Genomic DNA, 19,999 nt, shown 5'->3' with positions numbered 1-19,999 from the left:
CAAACAGCACTTTTTTTCAGTACACAAAAGTAATAGAACAAAATGGAGCTTGGGGCTGTAATTTTTGTGGCTCCTTTTAACTACTTGGCCAGGAAGGTGGCACTCCTTAAGACTAGAATTTTCAAATGGACAGACAGAAATAGTTCAGTGAGTTTTTGGAAGATGATGCAGAGAGTGGGAGCTGTAACAAGAAAGCTGAAGTCTTTTCTCAAAGGTTGGTAATGTGGCAGCCCCATTGTTTGCAGAAGTGTGTTCTGCTAGGACCAGCCGTTGGAAAAGTGAATCAAGAACAACTCACAGCAAAAGTGAACGATGTGTCGCTCAATGTGTTTGTAGAGCAGATTTCTGCAAATGCGTGTGCTCATGAGTCACATACACTGAGACAAAGTTTTCAAATGGGTTAACAGGTCTGTTATCAGATGTAGCACTAGATATTGAAAAAGCCGGTTAAATCTCTATTTTCCTTTCTTTTTCCTCAGTCTCCTACCTGAAACTTTGTTCCCCTCTGCCACAATATATACCCACTTTAACTTCTCTCCTATTGCTGCTTCTGACACTGCCTTGGCCCTTCAGTTTTTCTATTATTCTTCTACATCTCTTTCCCTCTGCTCAGTTGAGCCATTTTTGTCTTTTTCAATTTCCTGCTGCCCAGTACCCTCTGATTGAGTCACATCTTTCAAGGTGTTTGCTCAAAGTCTGCTTCTTCAAAACCAAGGGGGATGATCTCCCCTTCCTCTGGAAAGGCTAATGGAGTGTGAGAGCCACCTTCGGCAAAGTGTCTCTAGCAGTGGTGAAATGTTATCATTTCAGGTGAAAGCAAGGCACTGCAAGGCTGAATGCAGAATTCTAATGTATCAGAACACTTTTCATTCTTTTAAAATAGAATGTGGAGTAAAATTGATAGCTGACAATCCTGGGGCAGTAGAAAATTTTTCACTTTATGTATGCATGAGATTTCTGGGCCATCAGGGTCACTAACATGTTTGTTAGAATGTTGTTGTATCTAATCTTTGATTTGGACATGATGCAACAATGTAAGCCTTTATTTGCCATGGTTTTTTTCCCCTTACATTTATTTCTTCATTTAAAGGGGAGGAGAAACACATTAAATGGCTACCATGATAAGGATTGCCTCCATACTGTGATTCCAGAGAAAAATGAAAATGATGAGATGGCAATAGAGGAGAGTGGGGACAGGAAGAGGCTAGCTTGAATGGGCATCTGCTAGAAACTGTATTAAGAGATGGAGCCTAAGAAAACAGTGTTAGGGAAAGATGGAGAAGTCTGAATATGTGAGGAAAACTAAAGTAAATTTAGACACAAATAGGAAGGAGAATAAGGAATGTGGGCAAATGGAAAACAGTGATGGAGAAGAGGAGCAATAGATATTGATTGTGTGGAGAACCAGCAGGGAAGGAACTGAGATTTGTTGAAGCAGGAGGTAAGGTCAGAAAATTGAAAGTTGAATTTGCTTGGTTGGATGGTTTATTCTTGGGATTGGGAGTTAGATGCAAAGAGAGGAAACAATCGGGTGATGAGAAAGACACTTGAGAAGGGAAATACTGATAAAGTTATGGACAGGACAACAGCTGTCCCTAAGAAATGTACGTTTGGAGAGAAGAGGCAAGTGCATCTGCTCACAAGGGAGCAGGTTTCCCCATAGAGCTGCAAGCTTGTTTTTTTCATTGTCAGGAAATTTTGTGAAGCCTTCTGGCTCGGTGCCCCATACTCCTCTGCTCCAGACCCACCTCATAATGAAACTAGATTGCTATTTGTTATGTATGGTTTTAATTAAGAATCAAATATATATGCCAAAGCTAACAGTTGCAGCTCTGCTAACCACTCATAAATTGAATTAGGATGTCAAATACTGGATTTTCTTTTTGGTTTTGAGGATCTTTTTTCAATGTAGAATAAAATATCACAAACACATCAGACAGTTAACATGTTACTGAGTTTGCAAAGTCAAAAGTACCAAAGTCAAGGCTGTCTGTACAACATAACTTGACTTTCATGTTACTGCATTATAGAAGACTTATTATCACGCCCTGTTTTGTACATTTTCTGTCCATGCCTCATTTACCCCAAAGGGAAGGCTCAGATCACACAGCATACTGAAGGAAGATTTCATCTGGAGTGCTTCTAACTTCTCTAAGCAATGAGTAGAATACACACGCTAAATGAAAACAAAACTCTCATATTTCACAGTTCAGTTTTGCACTTAATATTGAATTGTATCCCTCCTTCATGTCCTAAAGTTCTGATTATATAATTGTGAGGTATCTAGGTATCTTCTACTGATACCTAGTTTTAGATTTTCCCTGTTAGTTCACAGGTGTGCTGAGAACAAACATCTGTAACTGGACACTGTGGAAGTAAAGTCTCAAACATATGAAGCATAATATAAAAGGAAGTTTAAAACTCATTCCGAAGTGTCTCACGCACAGCATTTTTATTTCTTAGACACTTTGTGCTCTTAATACCTTCAATCTACAAATAGAAAGTAAGAGCTAGATATATGTCTCACCTTACAGGTATCATAAAAAACATTATTTGTGATATATTTGAAGAAAACATTGAGTGTCGTAGAATAATCCACCAGGGTGCCATATTTTTTTTTCTTTTTCTTGGACATTTCTCAAGGAAGGCCTGAGGTCCTGCAGTAAAAAAGGAAGTGGCCACAGAACCCTGAATTGTTTTGCATTGTGTGCACTGCCTGTAAGTCAAGGAGCAAGAGGAAGAGCAATGATTCAGGAAAGGCAGCTTGAGCTCATGTCTGCTAACTTTTGAGCTCTTGATTATACAATTTCAGTTATCTTCTGCAGTTTGAATGTATTGCTGTATTTTATATAACAAGGCTGACTCTGACAAGAGTATTTCTATCCTGCCGCAGCAGTGCTAGTCAGGTTGAGGCAGATTTTTAAAATCATCATATGAAAGCCTGTCCAGGGCCGTGACCACAGCTTCTTTTTTCTGAACTGTGTGTGTCTAGTCTAATGAGTTCATCTGTCAGTAGCTCTGCCTTTGTAGAGGATTAGTGTGTCTGTAGCCAGAATCTTTACGATTCAGTTTCACGCACTCTGATTTTCTCAGAATTAGTTTTAAAAAGTCATCACATAGCAGGCGGCTGTTACAACACTCTAAATCCCAAACACCACTTTGCATGTGCTATTCCTTTAGTAGTAAATAAAAGCCATGAAGAAAGGCTAATGGGACAAGTCACATGAAAGGGGCTTACACAGGAGGGATTCTGTATTGCTAATAGAGATGCTCACTAATTATCCTTACTGAATGTCAACCAGCAAATAAAAACATACATAGCTACTGCTTTGTTAATATCATGCTTTTATTAATTTAGGGGAGCTTTTATTAACCTAGGGGAATGCAAGCAGAGCAATCACTTTTATAAGCTAATAATTATCAGACAAAGACAAGCAGATTCCTAACTGCTGGATTCTCTCATACAAGTTTTGTGGGGTTGTGCTGACCATGAGACAAGGCTATATTCATCTGAGGGCAACTCTTGCACTGTGTCCCATCTCTTTCTTTTGTCCCAATTTATAAATTGGCTTCCCAAAATTAATGTGCTTCCAGTTATAAGCAAACAAACAAAAAAAAAATAAGGAAACTTCTAGAATTTCACCAGAAGTTGCAGCTGAGTTAAGACCTGAACCTGCATCATTGTGTTCCAGCTCCCTATGCTGCAGTGATTTCTCTTTATCTTTACATAACTATAGATCTGTCACCACTCCCCTTTACAGCAAATGTGATCTGACATAGTTTTTGTGGAGTCAAAGTATGAGTTCAGCCTGTCTTAAATGTTTATGGGGATGTCATCAGCAGAACGATGGTGGTCCATGCGTACCCGCAGAATCGGAGGGTGGGCAGGTACAGGCTGCTGCTGGTGGCAGTGGCCATGAGCTCCAGTGTGTCCCAAGGACCATCCTGGCCCCTCAGCATGGCTCTGAGGGCACTCAATCTGTCCTCCTCCCTGCTGTGCATCTCTGTAACACCCAGCATGGCAGCCTGGAGCTGACTGCAGAGCTGGCTGCTCCTCTCTGAAACTATTTCTTCCCTCCACCATTGTCTCTCTCTAACGGGAACTCAAAAATACTTCTGCACAAACCAGGACAGATAACTGTTGCTTTAAATAGGATCAGGGGAAAGACCAGACATATGAGAGCCAAGCTAATTGCATATAACACACTAAAGATGAGTCATGGGAGAGGGACAGCAATGCGCAGTAAGTGTAGGACCTGAAATCACTGGGGAAGGAAACGTGTAGGAGAGCGTAATTTAGATCAGGACAGAGATAGTACTAGGGATGTTTCAGACAGACGTAAGACACAGGAGTACTGAAAAGTGACTGTAGGTTAGGAAGGGTATTTTTGTGGCAGAATTGATGAATTAGTGGGGGAAGATGTGGAAAAAAAAAAACAACACACATTTTTCAAGGGATAAGGATGTATTTGTGGAGACCAAAAATTAATATTTCAAAATAGAAAACTTGGAAAGATGGGGAATGAAGGAAATGGGACACGTTTTTCCTCCCCTTTCCATCACTGCACCTTTTCAAAATCACACAACTACTTCAGATTCATTCCTTTTACTACCTAGTCAGTTCTCCTTTCCTTTCCTTTCCTTTCCTTTCCTTTCCTTTCCTTTCCTTTCCTTTCCTTTCCTTTCCTTTCCTTTCCTTTCCTTTCCTTTCCTTTCCTTCCCTTTCCCTCTCCTCTCCTCTCCTCTCCTCTCCTCTCCTCTCCTCTCCTCTCCTCTCCTCTCCTCTCCTCTCCTCTCCTCTCCTCTCCTCTCCTCTCCTCTCCTCTCCTCTCCTCTCCTCTCCTCTCCTCTCCTCTCCTCTCCTCTCCTCTCCTCTCCTCTCCTCTCCTCTCCTCTCCTCTCCTCTCCTCTCCTCTCCTCTCCTCTCCTCTCCTCTCCTCTCCTCTCCTCTCCTCTCCTCTCCTCTCCTCTCCTCTCCTCTCCTCTCCTCTCCTCTCCTCTCCTCTCCTCTCCTCTCCTCTCCTCTCCTCTCCTCTCCTCTCCTCTCCTCTCCTCTCCTCTCCTCTCCTCTCCTCTCCTCTCCCCTCCCCTCCCCTCCCCTCCCCTCCCCTCCCCTCCCCTCCCCTCCCCTCCCCTTTTTTTTTCCTTCTTTTCTTTGCCCCCATTACATGTAAGAAGAATTGAAAAGGTAGAAAGCTTCAAGTAAAGAAGGAAAGTAAACACAGATATACAACTCTGAGTGAAGAAGTGTGATTGCTGAGAGCGTTTGGCATTAAGACTTGATAAGGTCACAGTCTGGCATGCAGATAAGTAGGAAAGGTCCTGATGAACTGCCCACGGCCCCCAGATGTCCAGAGAGAAACTGGAGGCCTCATTAAGGACCGAACTACCTTTTCCTGCCAATATTTGCAAATTTGCATTTTACAGATGGGTAGTGTAAGAGTGAGATAAATATGGAAAGAGAGGAATATATGGGTCCTGTATTTCTTTCCCTCCTACTAGTACCCCCATTCCCTTATCCCTGTGGATGCCACATCAGAAGACTGACATGATACTAGCATCAAAACCATTTCTGAGATCATTAGCCAAAGCTCATTGAATCCTTCCAGACTGCATTGAATCCTTACAGGCTACAGTGGTAGAGACAGGCAACAGTTACTCCCTCTGTCTTGGCACTATCAAAATGAGGGTTAGACAGACCTCTGAGATTACTGAGCAAATCCATTGGCACTTTCTTCATAACTTAAACCACAGGCTCAAATGTCTCCTAATCCAGAAGTCTCTGATTTTAATTTAAGGTATCTATACTTAAATCTTTCATGCTATTTCCTTTGCTTCAGTCCCCACAAAATGAGCATAAAACTGGTCTTAAAAGGATTATGGTGTTTAAGTTTCTAACATAACGGAATCGTTTCACTATTTTTCACTTGCTTAATCACTTCATGTGGCAACCTTCCTTCTTTGCTCTCTAAACAGATAGCACAGACTGCAGCCACAGAGTTCTTGTTGACATGGATGAGAAAAACTTTTGGATGTGTCTTCCAATTACCTGATGTTTTTTAAAATGCTACATTTTAAATTCCATTTTAAAAATAAGTGGTTTATATTGGAATTGGAGTTTTTCCCACCTGACTTTGCCAGTACTCCAGACATTTTTTTTCCCAAAATTTTCTGAATGTATTTTTATTTTCATGATCCTGTTGTCCTGGTGCTCAGGATTAATTACAGAATTAAGCACACTGGTAGGAAATAAATGCAATGTAGATTAAATGACACTGCCTTCTTGGTTAATGCCATTTCAGAGTGCACTTCACTGAGGCTACATGTTGACAGATATACAGGCAGTTAAGGGTGTCTTAGTCCTTCTGGGGAAGAAAACACATGGCTCACCACTGAGGACTCAATCCCACACTATATTAACTTTTTAAGTCACTTGAAATTATTGGCCCCAAATACAGCACAAATGGGTAGTAGTACCATTTAGCTGTTGATTTTTTTCCTGTGAATAATGTCTTACGTTACAAGAACAGATTATTTTTATCACATGAAATTATATAAAGCTGTTGTGTTAGACAGATGTGATTTTCACTTAAATAATCTGTCTAATTCTGAGGCTAAAAAGATGGGCTAAGCTCTTATTTTACTATCTTAATTTGGTTCTGTTTCAGCAATTTTTTTGCAATAAGAGAGATCCTCCTTACTCAGTGTGAAAGCAGATGTCCCAGTTTGAAAAAGCACTCTTTGTTCAACCTTTATGATTTTCATCCTTTGTCAGCTGCTTTATTCATAGATACTGAAAGTGATTGAAACAAAAAGGCACTATTTACACTATTAATGTGTAAAAGGATGTGTGTTTATGTGTTTTCCATCCCATAGCTCTTGCTTTGTGAAATTGCCACCTGTCAGATGTCTGACGTGCTCAATGAGATGAAATTTGGCATCAGTGAACCTCACAATTTGTTGATAGATGAAGTTATTTCCATTTCATTATCTGCTCTGAGAGCCGGGGCAATCCAGCTGAGTCATTCTTTGTGCACACAAAGGCAGCGTTCTCCTGGGATCTGCTGGTAAACATACGTACCAATAAAATCATGCGCTCTTTGAGTATGTTTCAGAACTGAAAAACACCTAGGAAGCATGTGTGCCCTCTTTCGTTTTAGGTTTGGAATCTTTAGAGTAGAAGTGGCAGAAGTGCAAACCACGGGTCACACCACTTTTCCTTCTGCTGCATTACTGCAAACCTGGTAGTTGTCTGACTCAATAGTTCTTACCTCCAGATAAATCTCTCAGAGTATGACGTCTGAGAATATTTTGATTTATTGATGAAACTTCTGTCAATATTGTAATAATACTCAGGGTAAATATTCATGGTTGGGCATTTTGGATGCCGCTCCCTATTCCACCCATCTCTTACAATACAGGCTTTTTCAATACTTTGTCTTCAAAAATTTGGGGTTTCAAAGTCATCTTTGTCCAGTTTCTAGTGAGGTAAATCTCCTGAAAGGTGGACACCTTTTGTTAAAGGGTGGTCTCATGGTAATTTGTTCTGTGTTCTCACAGAGAAAGCTGTACAGAAATTGTCTCAACTCTGGGTGAAATTCAGTTTTTTAAAGCAGTTGTTAAATACTTAGATGTCTGAGAAATGGGTATAAGATGTTGTTTCCTTTATCCACCTCCCCTTGATGGCCCTAGTCACACTAAATGTGAGCATGAACTCATTACCACGTCATTTAACATTGCAATAGCCACTGGCTGGTAGCAAACACCGAGATCTCTTCCAGGGGCAGTCCTCAGCAGAAGATTAATGTCTTAACAAAATAGCTAACCATGTAACGTTTATGTAGATTCACCACTAGACCCTGCTAAGACATTAAGATTTTAGAATATGAAGCAGGCTCTAGTGCTGACCGGAGAGCCATCTCTTACATCTTAGCATCAGTGTTAACAGCCAGTGCTGCCTCAGGAGATGCTTCATGAGCATCCTGAGCTTAGGCTTCATTCCTTTCATCTTCTGTCAGAGGCAGAGTTCAAAGGTCTTGAGAATGGCATCAGATGAAAAGTTGTAGCTCAAACACTGTCATTCAGTACTGCATAACCTCTGCTCTTATCACGGTATCAGGATGGTAAGGGCCAGGTAAAACAGTTATGTCTTTGTTGCTGACATATCGCGTCCTATTAAATTCATGGCAGTCTTCTCACTTCAAGGGTGTGAGCGAAGTTTATTGTTTTCATTCTCTTCCCTTATGCAGGCAGGAGGAGACACTGCTAAGAGTCAAACTTAGAAGCAGAGCCACAATATGGCTCTCACCATCGGGATTCCTGTCAGGCTTTGGTATCTGCTTCACCAGCCATGGTCCACTGTGGCTTTCTGACAGTGTAGTGTTAGGATCTGTGGCTTGGATCCAATTGATCTCGTTCTGCTTTGGTTTGCTCCCTGTCTTCAAGTTCATGTGTGGTGGTTTACAAGCCATAGGCCTAGTGAAGGCTGAAGGAACTATCGCCACTCAGGAAATCAGCTTCTGCTTTCCCTTGTTCCTCAGCATGGCACAGGAGTTGCTGTGGGCACCCTACTGTGCAGGGCTTCAATCACCTGAATTCTTCTGTGGCCATGCTGTAGATTGGTAGGTGTCTGGAGGGGGTTTATAGGCTTCTTGGGGAGAAAGCAGTAGAAGCCACTTGCAGAAGCACTGTTCAAAACATGATGGTCCACTGCATGCCCCTCCTAGTGACCTAAACTGCTGCAGGCTGCCTCTTGCATTTTCTCTTCTCTGGTAGGAATCTCCAGCCGGAGACACTCAATGCCACCTTAGTATCTCTCCCTAGTCCTCTCTTTTCCTGTGCTCTCTTGCCTTTTCTTCCTGTCCCATCTTTCCCTAAATCACCCGTTCCTGTCTTACCATATCCTTATGTCTGTTGCTTCCCTCCTTGTTTCAATTCCATCTTGTCTTTTTCTAGTTCCTCTAACTTTTCTGTTTTCACACATTATGAAATGAAGCCTCAGTGTCTTGTCCCTAAAACAGATGATGATTCATTCTCAGATTAAAAAAAATAAAAATAATTTTAAAAAATAAAAACATTTTCTGTGTAAAAGTGGCCTTACTGTCCTCACTTTTTACATGCTTAGGTAACTTCAAGTGAATCCACATTGCTCATTGGTGTGGCATGTTGAGAGTCCAGAGGTAACACTATGGCAACATTGCAACTAAGTAATTTTTAATTTCCTTCCATTTCTTTACAGTATTCTGTAGGGAGATTTTTTGTTTCAATGTACTGTCACCTGCAGCATGTTTCTTGGAGTTCATATATGTAGTTATGTCTACATGATTAAATGTGCTTTTCTATTTAAATGCCATACTAATTTCACAATATTACTTCATATCTCTGAGCTTGTTTGTCCTGAGATGAATCCAGCTTTGGTATCTGCTGTAATTTTATGCTGTGCAACTGGCTTAAAATCTTTGCCTAAAGAAAACAACCCTCACAATCTGACTTTATTACTGTAGTACAAAACGTGAATGTCAAATTAACACAGGAGCAGTAGCAGCAAGACATATATAGAAGGGGGAAATTAAGAGGTGAGAGAGTCAAGACCAGGAAAGAAGGAACAATTAGTAGCAACAACAAAGATGGAAAAGCTTGTAATGCTTAGCCTTTGGTAAACACAAATCCTGCACAGGCAACCAGGTGTTCCCTTATCCACCACAGGAAGCAGTTACTGAAATTCATTAGAAAATGACAGTGACTTGTGGTAGCTTCTGTAGGAGCAGAACAAAGCAAGACTTTTGGCACCCAAACCTACAATGCAAAAGAACATCAGTAAATATTGTGTCTGTAGTACAGGCCAGGAAACAAATGCGCCCACATCCTGACGACAGACTGATAAAGCACTCGCCCTCCTCATGCCATAGTGGCACAATCAGATGTGCCAAGAGCCACATCGCTCTGGGATCCGCTGGTGCCAGCTCCTGAGTATAAGCAGTGTGTAGATGCAGCCTTGAAAAAGAGATAGTTGGCTTGTTAGCCTGTGTAAAATGATGTATATGAAACAGAAAATCTTGGCAGGTGTGGGTTTGGGTTTGGGCTTCTTTGTTTTACATGCAGTTTACATAGCTCTCAATGAAGTAGGTTTTTTGTGACTTCTATAGCACGGAGTAGAGAGCTGCCTCTGTTTTTTCCATTCTGACCTTATAAATGGAGAAATGAAATTTCGGAGTACAACATGAGAACAGAGAGAGGTGCACATTTTTGGAGAGAGAAAGCAGAAAGAAAGGGTGTACTCTCTGGTTTATGGCAGAAGAGTTTTTGGCAGATGAAAAAGATTGTAATAAAATTTTGACCTTTTTGACTTCTTAACTGACTTCCAAGGCAGAGCGGAACACATTCTGAACTGGCTTGCCTCAGAGACCAAATAGCCATTTTCAGTTTTGGACAGAAAAGATTCAAGATTTAAGCCTGTCAAAGGTCAGGAAAAAGTGGAGTTCTACTTTACACAAGAAGAGGAAAGCTGTTTTGTGCTAGTTTAGTTCATAGAACAACAGAATAGCTTAATAGATCTACTGATGCCTTTTGTATTAGATCCATATATCTGTGAGTAGTTTTATATTCTTTATAGTCAGAAGCTGGTAGGCTTTTTTAAAGTCTATCAGAAGGATTTGTCTATTTTTTTTTGTTTTCTGATAAAGCATTCAGCTTCCTTGTGAGTCATGTTTGTGTGATGTCTACAACCATCTGATTTTATTGCTTAGAAACAAAAAGGCAATACATTAGTTTAATACTATCAATAGCAGTTTTAGGCTGTGCTAGACACAGAGGGTGACTAGGAATGCTTGACATTCACAGTTGGTCTTTAAAGGTATAAAATACTTCCAAAAATTAGGATTTAGTCATGCAAAATATGTTCTTCATTAACTTGGCTTCTTTTTTTTTTTTTTTTTCTGTAAACAAAGCACTCCATTTTAAATGTAGTTATTCTTTGCAAAATGGGACACTGATAATGAAAACACAAATTAAAAATTAGCAAATATTTATGCCAAAATTCAGTGTGTCGCAAATGGAAACACAACAGTTCCTTCTGAGTGGAGCTTGCTGTCAGTGTTGCTGCATGCAGTGCCTTCTCCTGGATTCAAGTTTATTCTTGTAGTCACATTCAGAAATGTATCTTATCCCATCCAGAAGCCCAGTTCAGGTACTGTTCTCCTGCGGTTCCACAGTCTGATCCTTTAATAGACAGCGAGCTTCTGTTATGGTGAAGTATTGTGTGACTTCTGCCACTCCTAGTATTGCGTACCACCTGCAGAGTTTCACAGAAGTAACATTGTCACCACCAGCAAATCATGCCATTTGGGGAAAGAAGTGATTTATATTCTTTGTGTAATTCACATCATGACTGCCTTGGGTCACAGACAAGGTTTGGTTGGCAGAGGCTTCTCATGGAGGTGTAACAAGTGCCAGCAGCAATTTTACTGCCAAAAGAGCTCCAGATCATCCGTAGATATCCTTAGATGGAAGGCTAGAGGATTTTTCCTCTTTATGTCCTCCACAGTGCAGAAATGTAATTAAGTTATTATCTTTGCTGCTTGTCTTGTTCCTATGATGTTTCTATCTGTTGCTCCTATAATGCACATCATTGTAATGGCCAATGATAAATTATCTCCTTCAGAGACTGATTTCGATATCTGTAGAGTTTAGCAAGCGATTTCATAAAATATGATTAATCTTCTACAAAAGAAGTTGTTTTATCTTGGGGTCATTTAAAAATTTACAGTAGTAGGTTATCCTTGGTTTTAATCTAAATTTAGGATAGCTTTTCCTATTAAAAACCAAAGACAAGGGGAATTTATGTATTCTGAGCTTAAATATGTATAAACCTGTTGTTGCTCGCTGCATGTCTTTAGGTATTGTTCTCTAGCATCATCAGTAATTTCTCTCATTAGTAATGGAACTCCAGATTTTTTCCTGCTGTCAAAGATTATGAAGCATTGCTTATGAAAGAAGATCTGGCTCTATTACATTTCACACAAACATCTGGAGTAATGCTATGTGTGGTATGGTATAGAAAGCAAAATCAACGCCGTCTGAGTAAATAACATTGAAGTTACCCCATTTTGTCAGGATTGCTTAGACTTTGCTGTTACCTTGTTCCCTGAGTCTGCTAGTATTTCATATTTGCAACACACTTCCTAACTTCCAGAAGATTTTATGTAAACTTACTGGAAATTCTATTATCTTTATAATATATTGCTTACAAATTTTTGCCCTAAAAATTATCTATCCCTAAAGAATTTTTCCCCCTTAAATACTTCCCTACTAAGCTCAGTTATTGAGAAATTACTTATTTCTCTCTGGTTTTCTTCCTGTTCCTCACAGGAGCACAGTTTATGAACCTTAACCATCAGGCAATATTTTGTGAATGCCAAAGTTTTGAAACATGATTCTGCCAGACATTAAGAGGAGATCACATTTGCCACTCTCTGGTCCGAGTTTAATCGCACATGGATTTGGAGACACTTCATTAGCGTTACACAGTAGTTGTAAACCTGGTAGTGTCAGGCATCATCCCTGAGTTTGACATCAGTGCCATCCTTCTGCCCCCAAACTGAGATGATAATATAACCATACTTCAGTAATCAAAACCAACATTTACTCTCAGGGTGGAATTCAGGCCTTAAGTTTTTCTATCCACTTCAGGTCTTCTGGTTTCCTACAACTTCTTGTGGACATTTGTGCTGCTTTACTATCCCTTGGAGTAGTGATTTATTATTTAAAATCCTAGCCAACACCTCTGTTTTCTTCTTACAATAATGAAAGAATTTTTATCTTGTGTAAAAAGCGTAAGATAATAATCATGTAATGAAACTATATTCTATTCCCACTTGACTTACTCTTGAAATAAAGTGTTCTTCATCTTCCATTCCAATAGTAATTGGGTCAGAAAGAGAGTTAGAAGGGATATCCTTGTATTGTTCCCTTACACAATGGTATCAGCCTATTTTTTGCATCAGTTCTCCAGATACATATCATTTATAGACTTCTTGGATGTAAATGAACTTATTCTACATTTTTGAATGTATTCCACCAAATCCCATTTTCTAGTACCTAAGAATAGGTTCTGTAGCAACACTAAAACCCTTTTCTGAATTTGTAGGTAGAACATAGGCCTCTTAATGCTGGTAGAGCATGGTATTGCATATAAATTACTTTCCTTTTTTGTAAACCAAGTTTGTTTTCAGTGTAGCCGTTTAAGAATTGCTGCCTCTGATCTAAAGAGATGTGTTCATTTTGTAACAAGGGAGCTGCTTGTGATTTAGCTTATAAAGTATTATCATTTATTTTTTTAATTTCAAGTATGTATTTGCTTCCTTCTCCTTTTTTTTTTTCCAAATTTCTGCATTAGTATGCAACATAATACCTTTGTTATATTGCAACCTTTGCATTTTTTATTGTAATATAAAGCTACTGATGTCTTTAATATTTAATATCTCCTAGAAGGTAGATCTTGAAATATTTTCCTAGTTCTATTCTAGTACTAGTCCTGGATTAGAAGGAGAATGGGGACAATGCCTCTTATTACTGTTACATTATAGCTACTTGCTGTCTTCTCTTTGAGATCTGACTAACAGTTGGCTTGAAAGTCCTTTTCCTACAGAATCTGTTTGACCAGTTGTAGCTGACAGAATTGGTTTTCATCTTCAGATCCTAGTTTTCCTTGGTTTAATCTCTCCTTTTTCTGCCTGTAATTAAGAAAACATCTTATCTTTTTATGATAGCCACAAAGGTCTACCATCTAGTTGCCAGGGTTTTTCCCACAATTGCCCCCTGCCTCCTCCTGCACTCTTTGCTACTCCCCCGGAGACTAGAAAATTAGGAAGAGGGGACAGATATCTGTGCTTGACTGGCAAGGTGGCTGCTCCTTGCCACCCCCTGAGGCACTTGCAGGGCTTCCTTTCCTTTCACTCAGTGCCTCCGCTTTCCAAAACCATCCTAAATTATCTCACTAAGAGAGTTCCTTCAAAGAAGGTTTCGGATGACCTCAAAATAGGTCATGTTTCAATGGAGGGGTTTAAAACAAGCAGATACAGAAATGTTCCTTACCCTTCTGATTCGGAGGGAGAGTTTACTTGGAAAACAGGATATACCAGTGAGATGCCAAAGAATTTTTTGTCACTAGCAACAAGTTTGTCCACCTTGTCTTTCCCTATCATCCACTCATCTTTACTGTCAAATACTGTGGAAGGACACTGACAAGTCACCATCAAGAGCTATCCCTGGTTTTATTCTTTCAGTCTAGTTGCAGATTCCCCCAGCATCCTAAGTGCAGTTGAACACTCAGAAATTGAGCGACCACTTTACAGATACCTGACCTGATCTTTTATTTTATTACATCTTTTTTTAGTCATCTGTTTCTTTGAAAAACTGGGCAACAAATACAACCTAGCTATAGAAGCGGTCAGCAACTACTTACCATGAGCACACACACTTAAAGGAACTTAAAAAAAAGTAGGTCATAGGGTCAGGATCAATACTTCACACTCAAACTAAATGATCTTAGAGGCAGAAGAAACAGTAAGTGATGACTTTTTGGTGCTTGAAATCCTTAATTAGGCATAAACTAACAGTTAGGAGATGGTTCCTTTTGCTCGGATGTGAGGCACCTCAACCTATTAACTTTGTAAATGAATGTTTAAAGGACATTAAAGGAGCTTTGCTAGTGCTTTCTTTCAACTCTTACCCACATGAGCAAAGCAGGTTGAAGAATGTGTGAAGTGATTAATTACACTAATTAAAAACACTTTATTTACACTTACCCTATAATTTATCATTACTACTTCTGTCAGCTGATCGAAGGTGAGTGAAGTGTTGTTTATAATTGGTACGGGAGCTAATTAAATGCTTGTGTGAGCACGTTTTGGTCTGTTTCCTTTGTCAATTAGAACTGGCATCACAATAGATGACCAGCCAAATGGAAATGTATAACACAATAGTAGTGCTCCACTTTACCACTTACTGGGAGAAGGAAATGTGCCCCAGTAAGCCAACTGACTTTAAAATCTGAAGGAGATAAAAAAATCTTTCCACTTTCATTTGAATGATATTTTTGTTGGGAATTTCACATGAAAAACTAAGTAACAAGCATGCAATTATGTCATGGCGGCTGACTAGGTATATGTTTCTATAGTTTGTAGTGTAATTATTTTATGCAATTCTTATTGCATAGATTTAGAATACTGAATTAATCATGCCCTTATCTTGTAACATCATAGTACTATATGTAACTTGTCATTATACCATAATTATTTGATAATTGAACAATTATCAGACAATATATTATTGAATATTTGTTCCATGATAACTTCAGCTTTGTAATGTAATATATTAGTCCCATTTTGTTATTCAACCTTGTTGTTTGCGTTTGTTTGTCGGGGATTTTTTTTTTAATTCTTTTGAAAATTGACCATAGTATTGCTCTAGTATTATCGATAGTATTATCTTCAATTGTTACATACTGTAAACTTAAAATTTGTTATATATTCCTTGAGATACTGTGGTCTAAGGATTAAGAAACTGAAGTAACTTTTCAGATGTTTGATGGACATGAGGGGTAGGCTGCCATTAATGTCCCCACAAGGAACAATTTCTTTGTTGTTGTAGTTATTGTTGTTGTTGTTTTGTGAATTCCTCCTTAACAAGAATCTCACATTCATCTGGCTAATTAGCTTTGTGACCCATCAATGGAGCTACAATATAAGATAGGAAAAAATATAAAGTTCATTGCGTTTAAAATGCATTTAATCCACAGATTCCTACTAGCTTACCTGGCTGTCCTCTAAGTATAAATATATCATCATGAATACTGACTGTACTTAATTCTTATCAGGCTTACACCATATGTTTATTTTGAAATCCTCACTCATGATGTAGTAATATTAAAAACAGCAAATTTCAATAGGTTGTACTTCTTCACCCCCCACCCCTAATCAGTGTAAGGGTACTTGGAGTAGCCTCTTTGCATTCAGCATGATTTCTCAGCACTTAGAAAACTGCTTAACTTCTGACACTGTTAAGCTCCTGAGAGCCCAGTTTCCTGGTGGGTTTCTTACATGAGTTATTCTTCTACTTATGACCACTATGGGATATGGTTCAGGTGAGCTCTGCTACTGAGTGGTCACCAGACAAAGCCCCACCCTCCAGGCAAAGGGAAGAAAACATGTCATGATTCACCAGCTCTGATTCCCAGCCAGGTTTCCTGGCTATTCCATCACTAACAGTCCTGATGTCTATTTTTTGTAACCTCTCACGGAAGCTTCCATAGGCCTTAATGACTTTCACTGAATCAAAATTCAGTTCTGTGCTGATTCACTTGGGTCTTTATTTCCTGCTTTTCATTTATTTAATTATTTATTTTAAAATCTAATCTTTTCTCTGCTTAATTTGGACATTTTGTTGCCTAGCCCAGGGCTGTGGATCGCGATGGGCCACTGAGCACCCAGCTTCTCTCGGGTGTTGCTTTCAAGCGAAGAAAGCAAAGCTATGAGCCTTTGTCTTGGAATCTGGTAAAGCCAGGGGACATCAAATCCCCTCTTGTTGCAGGAGGACTAGCAGAAAGAAACATGCACTTAAAACATGGAACAGTGCTGCTGACGTACTCGGTATGCTAAACATTTCTAATAATATAGGTATTCTTTTACCAGCATCATATTTGTTAAAAATTGGTTTCATACTGTACATCTAATTGGTACACTTTCTCTGTGAGCATGCACCACTTTAATACACTTAGAATATCTTAAAAACTGACATGACTCCTACTGATATCGGCAAGCATACTCCAATGGATATTAATAAAGTAGCCTTAGCCCTTACCAGTTTCTGAGCATGTAAGAATGGACATTTCGGACCCTTCTTCAATCCACAAGTGCAATTCTTCTGAAGAAATGTAGGTATAAAGTCAGTTGCACAAGTGAAAACTTTTCTATGCTGAGGAATAGGTTGTTATTTAAAAGCAAAGCACACTTTTTCACACAATGGAAAACTTCTTTGATCTTGTTTTAAGTATGCTGCAAAATATAACTTGGAAAAAAAAAAAAGAGAAAACTAAGGAATGACATAGAGAAATATGTTAAAATTATTATACTCGTGGAATTTTATTGTTTTATTTCTATTTTGCCTTTTTTCCCCCTTACTGGTCTGTAATGTCTTATCACTTCTTTCATTAGGAGTAGAATAATTAGAAGTTTATGTGTATTTGTTCTGTCCTTGTAAGTATTTTAGCGTTGCCTTAGAAAGCACTAATAAAGCTCAAACAGTACATGCAGGTACTGAGAAGTAGCCTAGTATTCTGCTGTCCCGAAACAGCCATATAAAGTATTTCTCACTTGAACACTCACTGTTCAAGAATATTCTTAAAAGATAATTAGAAATGAAAGTTTGGTGTCTGCTAAACTAAGCCTTATCAAGCTGGAAGTGTTCGTTTTCAAGCATATTTTAAATTGAAGATTGGTAGTTAACTATGTAGCATTAAGGGAACAAATAAGACTGAATCGTTCCAGTAGTTAACTAGTGATTTTCAGTGCCTAACTGAAAATATAGAATTTCCAGCTGCCTTAGCTCTGCTGAAAACAAATGAAAAATAGTTGCATGTACACTTTATTATACCAACAGAACACAGTTTAAATTTTTGCCAGGAAGAAACAGTTTGTTGTCAAGAGACATCAGCATATAGAAGTACACAAACAAACCACTTATTTTCTGGGTGAACTGCAGGCTCTTCAGAAGGTTTGGTTTTGCCTTCAGGTTGAAATCTCAAGAATGTTAATGAGAAAAATGACCCATCTTTTCCATGTCAGACAAGATGGGACTTCTTGTAGTCCCTAAGTCCTGAAAAAGAAACTTTATTTTTTCAAGATCACTCTGATCTCAAATGTATCTCATCGTTTGTATATTCAGTTTAGACTTAGTTCTTTACAGGTGAGCAACCACAACTCTATTCTACATTTGCTTGAGAAATGTGGACTCATTTTAAATTTAAATATCTATCTGGCTGTCTCTCTCAAATGACTCTGTAATTACTTTATTCAAATGTATGTATGTTTTAATTGTTCATTACTGCTTGTTAAGGTGCAAAATAAAAACTGCTATACAGTATCTAGTAAACTTAAAACCATGTGCTCCAAACTTCTTACTATTTTTTTTTCTACAGTTTGGAGAAATTTCTTGAAGTACATGGAAGAGTTTGGGCTAAATGGTGCAGGGAGCCCATGTATGTGATTCTAGATGGCTATGTAAATTCCTCAGCGAGCCATAGTAATATGAAAGAAACACTTGAAAGCCAGATGCAATGAAAATTTAAACATATTGAGTTCATAGCATGTGATAGTTTAATCATTATTTAAGCTTTAGAAATGTCACAGCATAATTACTTTCAGAATGAGTACAAACACTTTCATGCAAAAAAATTGCTTTCTTGCTGCAACTTTTGCCTCTCCTTGGAACGTTATGCTTATATGAATTTTCTGAACTTAATCATGTCACTTGATCACAGGCAAATTCCCAGTGAAAATTCATAATCCAAAAGATTAAAATAAAGTCTACAGATACATTTTATAACTAAACCTGTGTTTTCCTTATGATATTAAAAAAAAAAAACCTGTCAAAATATTTTTCATGAAAGAACAAAATTTTAAAAACAAGCAAACAAAACCAAAACAATCAAACAAAACACACACACAAAAAAACAAACCAAACCAAAACAACAACAACAAAACAGTTAAATGGAAAATGCTTAGTAAGCCCTATGTGCAGAGTCAGGGAATGGAAAGCTACCGTATGTTGGATTTATAAGCATGCATGCAGGATTAAATTCAGCTCTCCTATCCATGTGATGCATTTTTATAACCTCACAGCATACATGGAGCCTTGCCTCCTTCTGCACTTGCAAGGTAAACACAAGAACCAGAACTAACTTTCTAAATTTGTCCTGTATCTGGAATATTCTGAAGAACGCAATTGACTTTGCAGTATAAATTGTGTTGATATGTAAAATAGTGGCATAATCCCAGTCCACATTTAAATGCAAATGCTTTCACTTTATATAGCCTACTATGATTTGTTTACAATATGTGCAGTTCATGTTGGATTTTGGAAATTATCAGTTACAATGGTTCTGCTAGTTCTGAGAAACAGGCTACGGGAAAAAAATACACTCCATGTTAATTTGGGAGTGGGGTTGTTTGCGTGTTTTCTAAATGGATGTCTTTTTGGAGCAGCTATACATCCTTGTGGCAAAGACTTAAAGGTCATAAAATTTGGCCTTTGTATCAGGAATGTCCTGGGATTTATTTCATTGGAACTTTGCCACTGTGAGTCTTTTAAAAACTGAACTATTCACTTGTTCTGTAGGAGCAAAGTCAACATAATCATTTCACATCCCTTAGGGTTCGTGTCACGTTCTGTGCTCTCATGAGCTTGCTATCAGTAACCAGAAGATGAACCTATCACCCCTATGAAGCTGTTGAATATGCTATAGGTCAGGGGTGTCAAACTCATTTTAACCTGGGGCCACATCAGCCTCGCGGTTGCCTTCAAAGGGCCAAATGTGATTTTAGGACAGAAGCATTTATACAGTCCTAAAATCACATTTGGCCCTTTGAAGGCAACCGCGAGGCTGATGTGGCCCCCAGTGAAAATGAGTTTGACACCCCTGCTATAGATGAAAGCTTCTGGGTTGAAAGTCTTTGTAACTCATGCAATGGCCAAGGCATAACCCTCTTCTTTTCTCTCCTCTTGTATTTCACCTGCTGGACCCAGACACCATGAAAGAGTAAGCTAGTTTATTGAAAATTAGATGAGACTAAAATCAGTGAAGGCATAGGGAAGGATTCGGTAGGTGTTCTTTAATGTAGTTCTTTGTGTATGGACACATCAAAACAGTTCACCATTAAAAGTGGTTATGGGAGGTCATGTCTAAACCACGCAATGGTTCAGTGTAGCAAGAGCCTTTCCCTGT

General features: G+C 38.7%; 1 protein-coding gene across 1 annotated transcript in view; it reads left to right on the top strand.

Moving 5' to 3' along the window:
• The window catches only part of CTNND2 (catenin delta 2), a gene marked incomplete at its 5' end in the record, with an annotated part of 536,051 nt that overhangs the window by 218,455 nt on the left and 297,597 nt on the right, over nt 1-19,999 (top strand). The gene's annotated exons all lie outside the window — the stretch shown is intronic.

The sequence above is a fragment of the Streptopelia decaocto genome, assembly GCF_964273445.1.
Source record: "Streptopelia decaocto genome assembly, chromosome: 2".
Lineage (NCBI taxonomy): Eukaryota > Metazoa > Chordata > Aves > Columbiformes > Columbidae > Streptopelia > Streptopelia decaocto.
The sequence above is the reverse complement of the archived record's forward strand: the minus strand, read 5'-3'. Positions and strand labels throughout refer to the sequence as shown.